This window comes from Aegilops tauschii, chromosome 2, assembly GCF_002575655.3.
Source record: "Aegilops tauschii subsp. strangulata cultivar AL8/78 chromosome 2, Aet v6.0, whole genome shotgun sequence".
In the NCBI taxonomy this organism is placed as follows: Eukaryota; Viridiplantae; Streptophyta; class Magnoliopsida; order Poales; family Poaceae; genus Aegilops; species Aegilops tauschii.
The window spans coordinates 305,412,895-305,423,440 of record NC_053036.3 but is presented as its reverse complement, the minus strand read 5'-3'; the positions used below and the strand labels follow the sequence as shown (position 1 = coordinate 305,423,440).

The following is a 10,546-nucleotide window of genomic DNA, read 5'->3' as shown; positions in this document are numbered from 1 at the left end:
CTGACGTCATGCTGATGCATTAATTAAATTTCGAATTAAATTAATTTATTAAATTCTAAAAATGATTTAAATCTTTAAAATTTAATATAAAATAAACCGTAGCTCGGATGGAAAAACTTTGTACATGAAAGTTGCTCAGAACGACGAGACGAATCCGAATACGTAGTCCATTTGTCAGCCACACGTTCCTAGCATAGCGAACATGGAACTTTCCCCCTCCGGTCCGTCTGTCCGAAAACGCGAAACATCAGGAATACTTTCCCGGATGTTCCCCCCCTTCGCCGGTACCACCTACTGCCGCGTTAGGGCACACCTAGCACCGCTCATTGTAATGTCACGCATCGTCATGCTTATGTTTGCATTGTATTTACTGTTTCTTCCCCCCTCTTCTCTCCGGTAGACTACGAGACCGACGCTGCTGCTGCCCAGTTCGACTACGGAGTTGACGACCCCTCCTACTTGCCAGAGCAACCAGGCAAGCCCCCCCCCTTGATCACCAGATATCGCCTATTCCTCTCTATACTGCTTGCATTAGAGTAGTGTAGCATGTTACTGCTTTCCGTTTATCCTATCCTCATGCATAGCCTGTCCTTGCTTCTACTGTTGTTACCTTTACCTGCAATCCTACATGCTTGGTATAGGATGCTAGTTTCCCATCAGTGGCCCTACATTCTTGTCCGTCTGCTGTGCTAAACTATCGGGCCGTGATCACTTGGGCGGTGATCACGGGTATATACTTATATACTATATACATGACACCTGTGGTGACTAAAGTTGAGTCGGCTCGTAGGAGTACCCGCAAGTGGATCTTTGTGGCGGAGCGACAGGGCAGGTTGAGACCACCTAGGCGAGAGGTGGGCCTGGCCCTGGACGGCGTCCGCGGTTACTTCGACATAACACGCTTAACGAGTTCTTGGTATTTGATCTGAGTCTGGCCATTTGGTCTATACGCACTAACCAGCTACGCGGGAACAGTTATGGGCACTCGACGTCGTGGTATCAGCCGAAGCTCTTTTTGACGTCAGCGACGGAGCGGCGCGCGCCGGATTGGACTGGAACGCCACTAGGCTAGGTCTGCTTCCGGCCGCCCTCGCAACGTGCACGTGTGCAATGGGCGATGGGCCCAGACCCCTGCGCGCATAGGATTTAGACCGGCGTGTTGACCTCTTTGTTGAGCCTAGGTGGGGCTGCGACGTGTTGATCTTACGAGGCCGGGCATGACCCAGAAAAGTGTGTCCGACCAAATGGGATCGAGCGTGTTGGGTTATGTGGTGCACCCCTGCAGGGAAGTTTATCTATTCGAATAGCCGTGTCCCTCGGTAAAAGGACGACCCGGAGTTGTACCTTGACCTTATGACAACTAGAACCAGATACTGAATAAAATACACCCTTCCAAGTGCCAGATACAACCCGGTGGTCGCTCTCTAACAGGGCGACGAGGAGGGGATCGCCGGGTAGGATTATGCTATGCGATGCTACTTGGAGGACTTCAATCTACTCTCTTCTACATGCTGCAAGATGGAGATGGCCAGAAGCGTAGTCTTCGACAGGATTAGCTATCCCCCTCTTATTCTGGCATTCTGCAGTTCAGTCCACTGATATGGCCCTTTACACATATACCCATGCATATGTAGTGTAGCTCCTTGCTTGCGAGTACTTTGGATGAGTACTCACGGTTGCTTCTCTCCCTCTTTTCCCCCTTTCCTTTCCACCTGGTTGTCGCAACCAGATGCTGGAGTCCAGGAGCCAGACGCCACCGTCGACGACGACACCTACGACACTGGAGGAGCCTACTACTACGTGCAGCCCGCTGACGACGACCAGGAGTAGTTAGGAGGATCCCAGGCAGGAGGCCTGCGCCTCGTTCGATCTGTATCCCAGTTTGTGCTAGCCTTCTTAAGGCAAACTTGTTTAACTTATGTCTGTACTCAGATATTGTTGCTTCCGCTGACTCGTCTATGATCGAGCACTTGTATTCGAGCCCTCGAGGCCCCTAGCTTGTATTATGATGCTTGTATGACTTATTTATGTTTTAGAGTTGTGTTGTGATATCTTTCCGTGAGTCCCTGATCTTGATCGTACACATTTGCGTGCATGATTAGTGTACGGTCAAATCGGGGGCGTCACATACCCCCACCTCTTAAATCTCGGGACGATATTTCTTGTAGTGAAGGAGAATTGTGACGTCTGGATAATTAAGCTACAGTAATCCCCTCTAATGATTCCATGTCACCATCATTACTGTTGCTAAATCCCACGTCGATTCAAACCAATTCAAAATTCAAATTTAAAATAAAGTCAAGCAATAAAAGTTTTCATATGTAAAAAATAAAATGTTCAAATGGTGGAAAATAATCATTTGTTAATATTGGTTTTGATAACCAACATTTTTATAAAGTATTTAAATGCACTAAAATAAATAAAACTGGGGCTAAACAATTATTAAATGCTTTTTAAATAATACACAAATGCAAACTATTTAATTAAAGTGCCAACTATTTATGGCAGTGGCCTATTTACTAATACTAGTTTAGGGGTTCATTTCACATTTTATAGAACTAACAATAATAATAATAAAGTAAAAAGAAAAGGAAAAGCACCCCCCCCTGTTCCCCCTGGGCCTTAGCCCACCAGGCCGACCCAACCCACCTCTACCCTGGCATCCTCCTTCTGTTCACCCGACCGCGTCGAACGTCGTCCCCGCCGCGTCGCTACAGTCGAGCGTGGGGGGATAAGCTTGCTAGCCTCGCCCCCTGGCCCCCGCGAGATCTCCCTCCCTCCCTCTTCACCTCGCTCTCCCCGCCTGCTCTGCCTCGTCCGCCGCAGCCGCCGCCGTCGCCAGGGATCCGTCACCCCGCGTAGCCACTGTCCTCCCCGCTGCTTGTCGCCTGGTCCGACCGCTCCGTCCTGCTCCCCTACGACGCCTGCACCAACCTGCACAAGACAAACACCTCGACATCGCCGGATCGGCCCCCTCATCCTCCCCTGCATCCGCCGGAGCTCGTCGTCGATTCTGACGCCATCACTGCGTCCCGCGCCTCCCCGAGCCCTCCACGAGCTCTACTGTGAGCCCCCGGTCCTCCGTGACCTTCCCCCTCTCCTTCCCGTGCCCTCTAACACCGTATGCTGCTAGCTTCGCCCGTAGTCGCCGTCGCCGCATCCGTCGTTTCCGGCCGCCCCCGCTTGCGCTACTAACGAAGAACGACGCGGCGCCTCACGCTCGCTTGTTTGACGCTCGCGGCCGGCCTTTTTGGTCACTGGAGCCGCCGGAACCGAGGACGCCGCCGCGTCGGGTGGTCGCCGGCCGCACCCGCTCACCCCTACCCCGCGCCCTGCGCCTCTAGCTTCTTACTGCTGCTGTCTGCTGCCACCACAGCCGCCCGTGTCCGGCCCCCTCGCCTTCGCGCGCTACCGCCGCTGCTGGCCCAGTGCTCACCACGGCCCGCCTCCGTCGGCCGCTCGCCTCGCCTGCTCTCGCCTCGGCCAGCTGGTGCCCCGCTTCCCTCACCCGCTCCGCCCCCGGGTCACACCTGCTTCCGCTCGGCCGCGCCGGCCCCATCTGTCGCTGCTCCCGTGGCTCACCGGAGCCCCCTCCGCCGTGGCCGGAGGCCATCACTGTTAACCGCCGGCCTAATTTGCCAAAGCAACACTAATTGCATGCTAACCCTCCCTGGTGGAACCCATGTCCTAATTAGCTATGGTTTAATTAGCAGATGAGTTAAACTAACCTAATGAGCCACTGACAGCGCGGGCCCGCACACTATTTAAACTAAATAGATTAGTTTAAACCGTTGTTAAAATACACAGTTAATGACATGTGGGCCCCTAGTCAATTTGACCAGTCGGATCAACTCAGTCAACAGGCCCCACATGCCAGCCTCCGTAGTCCTGCTGTGTACACTTTGTTATGTGCACATAGCATTTTTTCTATTATTTTTTATTTAATAAGAAGTTCTAGAAAATATCAAAAACTTTGAAAAATCATATAAAATAATCCGTAACTCGGAAGAAAATAATTTATATATGAAAATTTCTCAGAAATATCCAACGAATCCAAATATGCAATCTGTTCATCTGTCACATGCTCCTAGCATGCTGAACATGGAACCGGCCCCCTCATTTCATTTGTCCGAAAAATGCCACACGCCGGGAAAACCCCTCCGGATGTTCCCTCTCCGTCTGCAACGTGTAGTATTACGTTAGATCACCTCTAGCAATGCATATTGTCATGTCATGCTTAGAGATGCATCTGTTTGCTTCTTCTCTTCGGTAGACCCCGAGACCGATGTTGCCATTGTGACCAACTACGTCACAGACGACCCTTCTTCCTTTGCAGCAGAGTTTCCAGGCAAGCAAACCCCCCTTGATCATTTCGATATCGCACATTCCATTCTTTCTCATGCTTGCATTAGATTTTGCTATTGTACTTGATTGCTCTTATTGTGATGCATAGCTAACCTACTCTTCTACCTTACCTGCTTATCCTAAACTTCTTGGTATATGTTGGTTAGTGATACATTAGTGGCCCCTCGCCTTATCCTTGTTGCCCCCACTTTATGACCGATGACTCGATCAATGTCATCGACGTCCAGAGCCTGACACATCACATTACGCCCCCCTTAGTTGTACGACTCTGCAGAGTTATTATCGAGTACCGAGGGTGATACGTTGTATAACACTTCTGATGTTAACTCTATAGTGTAGCTAATCGGTTGTGGTCTTTGAGGGTGATTCCTCCGTCACCACTCCCGATAACGACTCTGTCGTGCAACCCCTCAAGTGTGGACAATCGAGGGTGATTCCTACAAGTCCACCTTGACGGTTACATCGAGTGGGAATCCATCGAGGGTGATTCCTCGGGTTTGCCCCTTGCTGTTTTGGACGCATGGTTACTTTGACTTTACGCACTAACCACCACGCGGGACAAGATATGGGCAACCGGCATCGTAGTATCAGCCGAAGCTCTTCAGACGTCAGCGACGCAGCGGCGCACGCCGAGTTGGACTGGAACGCCTGCCCTTGTATAAGGGGGGCTAGGTATGCTCACCGGCCGCCCATGCAACGTGTAGGAGTGCAAAGGGCGATGGGCCCAAGATCCCTGCGCGCTTAGGATGTAGACCAGCGTGCTGGCCTCTCTGTTGAGCCTAGGTAGGGCTGCGACGTGTTGATCTTCCGAGGCCGGGTATGACCCAGGAAAGTGTGTCCGACCAGAGATGATTGAGCGTGTTGGGTAATGTGGTGCACCCCTGCAAGAAAGTTAATCTATTCGAATAGCCTTGTCCACGTTAACAGGACGACTTGGAGTTGTATTCCGATCTTTACAACTAGAACTGGTTACTAAGATGTGGATGGATATGATGGCTTCGGGATTGCTTTCTCGCAGGGAGCCGAGAAAGGATCTCTGGGCGTTAATGCTACAACATGCTTGCTAATTATAAAATGCTATTATGTACTCTTCTAAATGCTTCAAGATGGTGGCTTCAAGAAGATGCTAGTCTTCGATAGGCTAGGCTTTCCCTCTGTTCTGGCATTCTGCAGTTCAGTCCACAGATACTACCCATTTCATTGATATCGATGCATATGTAATGTAGAACCTTGCCTGCGAATACTTTGGATGAGTACTCACGGTTGCTTTGCTACCCCTTTTACCCCTGCTTTCTTCTTTTCGGATGTTGCGACCAGATGGCGGATCCCAGGAGCCAGATGCCACTACCAACGACTACTACTACTACCCTGAGGGTGCCTACTACTACGTGGAGACCATCGACAACCAGGAGTAGTTAGGAGGCTCCAAGGCAGGAGGCCTTGCCTTTTCGATCGTTGTTGCTTTTGTGCTAGCCTTCTTAAGGCAAACTTGTTTAAATTATGTCTGTACACAGATATTGTTGCTTCCGCTGTCTCGTTTGTATCGAGCTTATGTATTCGAGCCCTCAAGGCCCCTGGCTTGTAATATAAAGCTTGTATTATTTTAATTTGAGTCTGCAGTTGTGTTGTGATATCTTCCCGTGAGTCCCTGATCTTGATCGTGCACATTTACGTGCATGATTAGTGTAGGATTGAATCGGGGCGTCACAGCAAGCATCTTGAAGTTAGAATATACGCTTTGATGAGGTGATCAAAGCTTTTGATTTTATACAAACTTACTGAGAAGCTTGTATTTACAAGAAAATGAGTGGGAGCTCTGTAGCATTTCTAATATTATATGTGGATGACATATTGTTGATTGGAAATGATAAAATGTTATTTGAACAAGAGTTTTCCAATGAAAGACCTTGGTGAAGTTGCTTACATATTGGGCATTAAAATATATAGAGATAGATCAAGACGCCTAATAGGACTTTCACAAAGCACATACCTTGACAAGATTTTGAAGAAGTTCAAAATGGGCCAGTCAAAGAAGGGGTTCTTGCCTGTATTGCAAGGTGTGAATTGAGTCAGACTCAAAGCCCGACCACGGTAGAAGAAAGAGAAAGGATGAAAATCATCCCCTATGCCTCAGCCATAGGCTCTATAATGTATGACATGTTGTGTACCAGACCTGATGTGTTCCTTGCCATAAGTCTGGCAGGGAGGTACCAAAGTAATCCAGGAGTGGATCACTGGACACGGTCAAGAATATCCAGTGAGTTTACTAGGGCTTCACCAAACACTACTGGAACCAATCTGAGGAGAAAACGGAGTAGCGGGAGAGGTAGGGCTGCCGCCGGGGTGTGGGAATTGGTGTTTTCAGCCCCTCCCTCTCCCCCACTATATATAGGAGGCAAGGGGGAGGGCTGGGTCGCAGACCTAGCCCCTACTCCAAGGAGGGGTATGAGCCTAGGGATGTCTCCTCCCTACGCAGGGCACCTAGGGAGGTGCCTTCCCCCCTTAGAACTCTTCCCTCTCTCCTCCTCCTTGGCGCATGGGCCTCAGCCCAGCCTGTCTTCTGTGACCACGGGGATTTTTTCCCAAGGTCTTCGGCGGTCGAGGTTTGGACCTAGGCCAAGGGATTCTTGGCACCCACCCCCGTGTTGCGGGCGGTAGGGCAGGCGTGATGTCACTTCCCCCAGCCCATCAAGGCCGGAGGAAGGAACGGTGCGCTCGGTGGACCGGTTCTCCGCCATGGATGGCGGAGGGAGCCCATCGTCCTCGGTTGGGTCACCGATGTGGAGATGTTGTGGGCTAGAAAAGGATAAAACAGACATTATGCATCGAAAAACATGCTTTCGTAATGAAGTTAGGGGCGTTCTATCAAGAGTACCTCTGGGGCACCAGCTACGTCCTACGCGTATGCGCAAGGACGTCCTCCGAAGTATCAGAGAAGGTGACCTGGGCGGGCTTGTCTTATTGGTTGACTCGTGTGGCCGAGGTCTTGTGAAGCTTTTTTGGCCCCCAGGATGCGCCTGCTCCTCAGCGTCCTCGAACCCTGCCCTCTTCCTCTTCGGAGAAGGCACAACCTCTTCCGCGTCCTGCTCCACGTCCTCCTCCTCCTCCCCGTCCTCATGGCTGGAGGAGAGGTGGGTGTCCTCGGACCGGGCCTCTAAAGGCTCCCGGATGTGAGGGTCGCCTTTCCCCTTCGGCGGCTTCTGTCCCTTGGCCGGAACCACGTAGAGTTCCTCGGCCAAGAGCACCTCAAGTTGAGGAGACCTCACCTCCTCAGGCAGCAGCACCGAACACAGCATTTGTTTTGCCTTGAGGATCCATTTCTGAGGAAAGATGGGTTCCATTACTCCGATAAGGAAGATCTACAAGATGAAAAAGGATAAAGGGTGTGAAATTGTGTTTTGTAGTTACCTCGGAGGTGTCGTGCGTGGCTTCAAAGCATTGTCCCTCCCCTTTGGGGGATTCATTCTAGGACAGCTTGAATAGCGCCGTCCACATCCTGGCCAAAGAGGCACGGGAGAAGTGCTTCACAGGAGGTACGTCCTCAAGGTGGAGTGGCAAGATGCGGCGGTGGAGCATGACGTCGAGCACGTCCACCAGCTTGATCTTCTTCTTGTCTGCTAGAAATTTTACTTTCTGTTGCAGCTCCGCTACCTCTTCGGGGTTACCCCATTCTATGCCCTTCCTCTTCCAGGAGACGAGCCTCCTCGGAGGGTCATCCGAGAAGGCTGGGACTTCGGCCTGGCTGCCAGCAAGTGGCTCGGTGACGTAGAACAATTTGCGTTGCCACTCCTTGATGGTCTTCATGAAGGTACCCTTGAACCTGGCGACTTTCTAGTTCTTGCTGATCATGCCCCCCCCCCACACACACACACTCCGTGATTTCGGAGCCGCTGGACTTCAGCTTGATGCAAACATCTTCAGCCACAATCCAAAGTGTGGCTTGACATGGAGAAAGGCCTCGCAGACAATTATGAACATCGCGAGGTGGAGGATGGAGTTCGGGGCCAAATGATGGAAATCCAGCCCGTTGCAGTAAAGGACCCCGCGCACGAAGGGGTGTAGCGGGAACCCCAGACCTCAGATGAGGTGAGGAACAAAGATGACCCTCTTCCCTGGCTTGGGGTGGGGACTCACTGGTTTGGCTCCGGCAGCCAACGAGCGACATTGGCGGGGATGTATCCCGCACTCCGCGGCTCTAGGATCGTGCCCTCCGTGACAGAGGATCCAACCCAGTGTCCCTTCAAGGTGGCTTCAGCCGTGGCTGGGAGTTGGAGTTGTGGGCACTAACGGGGGTGAGCGGATTGAAGGTTGGATCTGGGCGCTAGAGCTTAGGAGGCAGTATACGAGGAAGGAGGAATGGAAGCATGAATTTGTTATCTCTTTCCTTTACTCTTACTAGCACATATGCCCGTGCGTTGCAACGGGAAAAATTGATGTTTTGTGCAAGCATAATGCCACACAGCACTGGATTCACTATCACTATGAAGAACATGCTGCAACGCGGCATCCTTTTACAAAATGAACACAAAAAAATACGATGCAATTTAGCTGTGTTATATTTTCTCTGTCGGGCATAATCTCCCACTGATTCCATTTAAGTATAATCCTTCCTTTAGTTACCATGATGCCCTCACCCGTTTTAATCTAGAATAAAATTCTTCCTTTTCTAATTTAGTAGCCCCAACACATTGAAGCCTACAGATCTTTCCTTTAATTATCATATCTTTTTACCTCAAATCCTTACTTTAATTAGCCTAATCTATATGAATATTCTATTTATTAAGACCACAATCTTTCTTTTAATTATTCCACCAGTTTACCCATAATCTTTTCTTTAATTAGCCACATTCGTTTAAATATTTTATTTAAGACCGCAATCTTTTCTTTAATTAGCTCATTCGCTTAATTAGCTCGCCCTAAACACGAGGACTGCCACTCATATATTTAGAGCGAGTTAGGATTAGTAAACGTGAATGGCGCGTAGGTCGTTGGTTGTTACATCGAAGATCCAGACAGGAGGTCCTGTGATCAATTCCCACAATGTTGATTTTTTACCAAATTATTTTTCACGGTCTCTATAAAGCCCATAAAAGGCCCATCAATGTACAAGTACCACCAACATTACGAAACTTTAACATGCACTCAAACCAAACGAAAAGGACTAAACCAAACCAAGAATATCTATTCCCTTTAATATTTACTCTTATAGGCCTACAAAAGGCCAAGAGTCCCCCTGCCACGCCGTAGAAATCGCCACGACTTAACAAAAGATGCCATTACGCGCATGGGGTGAAACAAAATCTTGATGATATCCCCCAAAATACGAGCACATAGCTCTGCCTTGATAAGACGTGCCAATCACAAAACCTCCTCGGGCTGTTATTCGAGCAACAGTAACTGACCCACCCAGTTATAGGTGGTGGCGCTTCGGGAAAGTTGGTAGGCCGTAGGCGCAGTTCACACCTATGCAGTTGGCCTTCAAGGCTAAGTTATCTCGTTTCTTCAGATGTAAAGAAAATTTGGTTAAGCCATGGTCAAAGGGCGGATTCCTTTCAGAACGGACCAATTAAAGCTTGCAATGGACAAAAGACCCTGGATCATAGAGAGAATCATTTGGGAAAACTTGCGTGTCAAGCCGAAGACTTTGAAGCCGAACTCAAATTACTGATGGGAACTCGTCTGTCAAGCCGAACACTCCAAGGCCGAAGACATATGTGATACGTCTCCAACGTATCTATAATTTATGAAGTATTCATGCCATGTTTACAATAATTTTATATGGTTTTGGTATGATTTGCATGGAACTAACCCGCATTGACGTTGTTTTCAGCAGAACTACCGTGGTGTTTTTTTTGTGCAGAAATGAAAGTTCTCCAAATGAGCTAAAACTTTTTTACGTTTTTTTCTGGAACAAAAGAGACCCTCGAATCTTCGTGGAAGGACCAGAAGGTGAAGTAGGAGGGCACAAGACACCGGGGGGTGCCAGGAGGCCCAGGCACGCCCCGGTGGGTTGTGCTCACCTCGAGGCCCATCTTTGCGTGAAACAGACGCCAAAAATTCCTGGGTCGAGCTTATGGCCCACCATACTCACAAGGAAGGACTCTGGAAGCCTCGCACTTCGACATGATTGATACGTCTCCAATGTATCTATATTTTTTTATTGTTCCATGCTATTATATTA

At 49.5% G+C, this 10,546-nt stretch overlaps 1 long non-coding RNA gene across 1 annotated transcript; it reads left to right on the top strand.

Moving 5' to 3' along the window:
• The first annotated feature begins 2,712 nt into the window (after positions 1 to 2,712).
• Positions 2,713 to 5,977, top strand: LOC141041658 (uncharacterized). Its single transcript, XR_012202566.1, has 2 exons — positions 2,713 to 3,065; positions 5,683 to 5,977. It is a non-coding gene; the product is annotated as an uncharacterized lncRNA (long non-coding RNA).
• Positions 5,978 to 10,546: the final 4,569 nt, after the last annotated feature.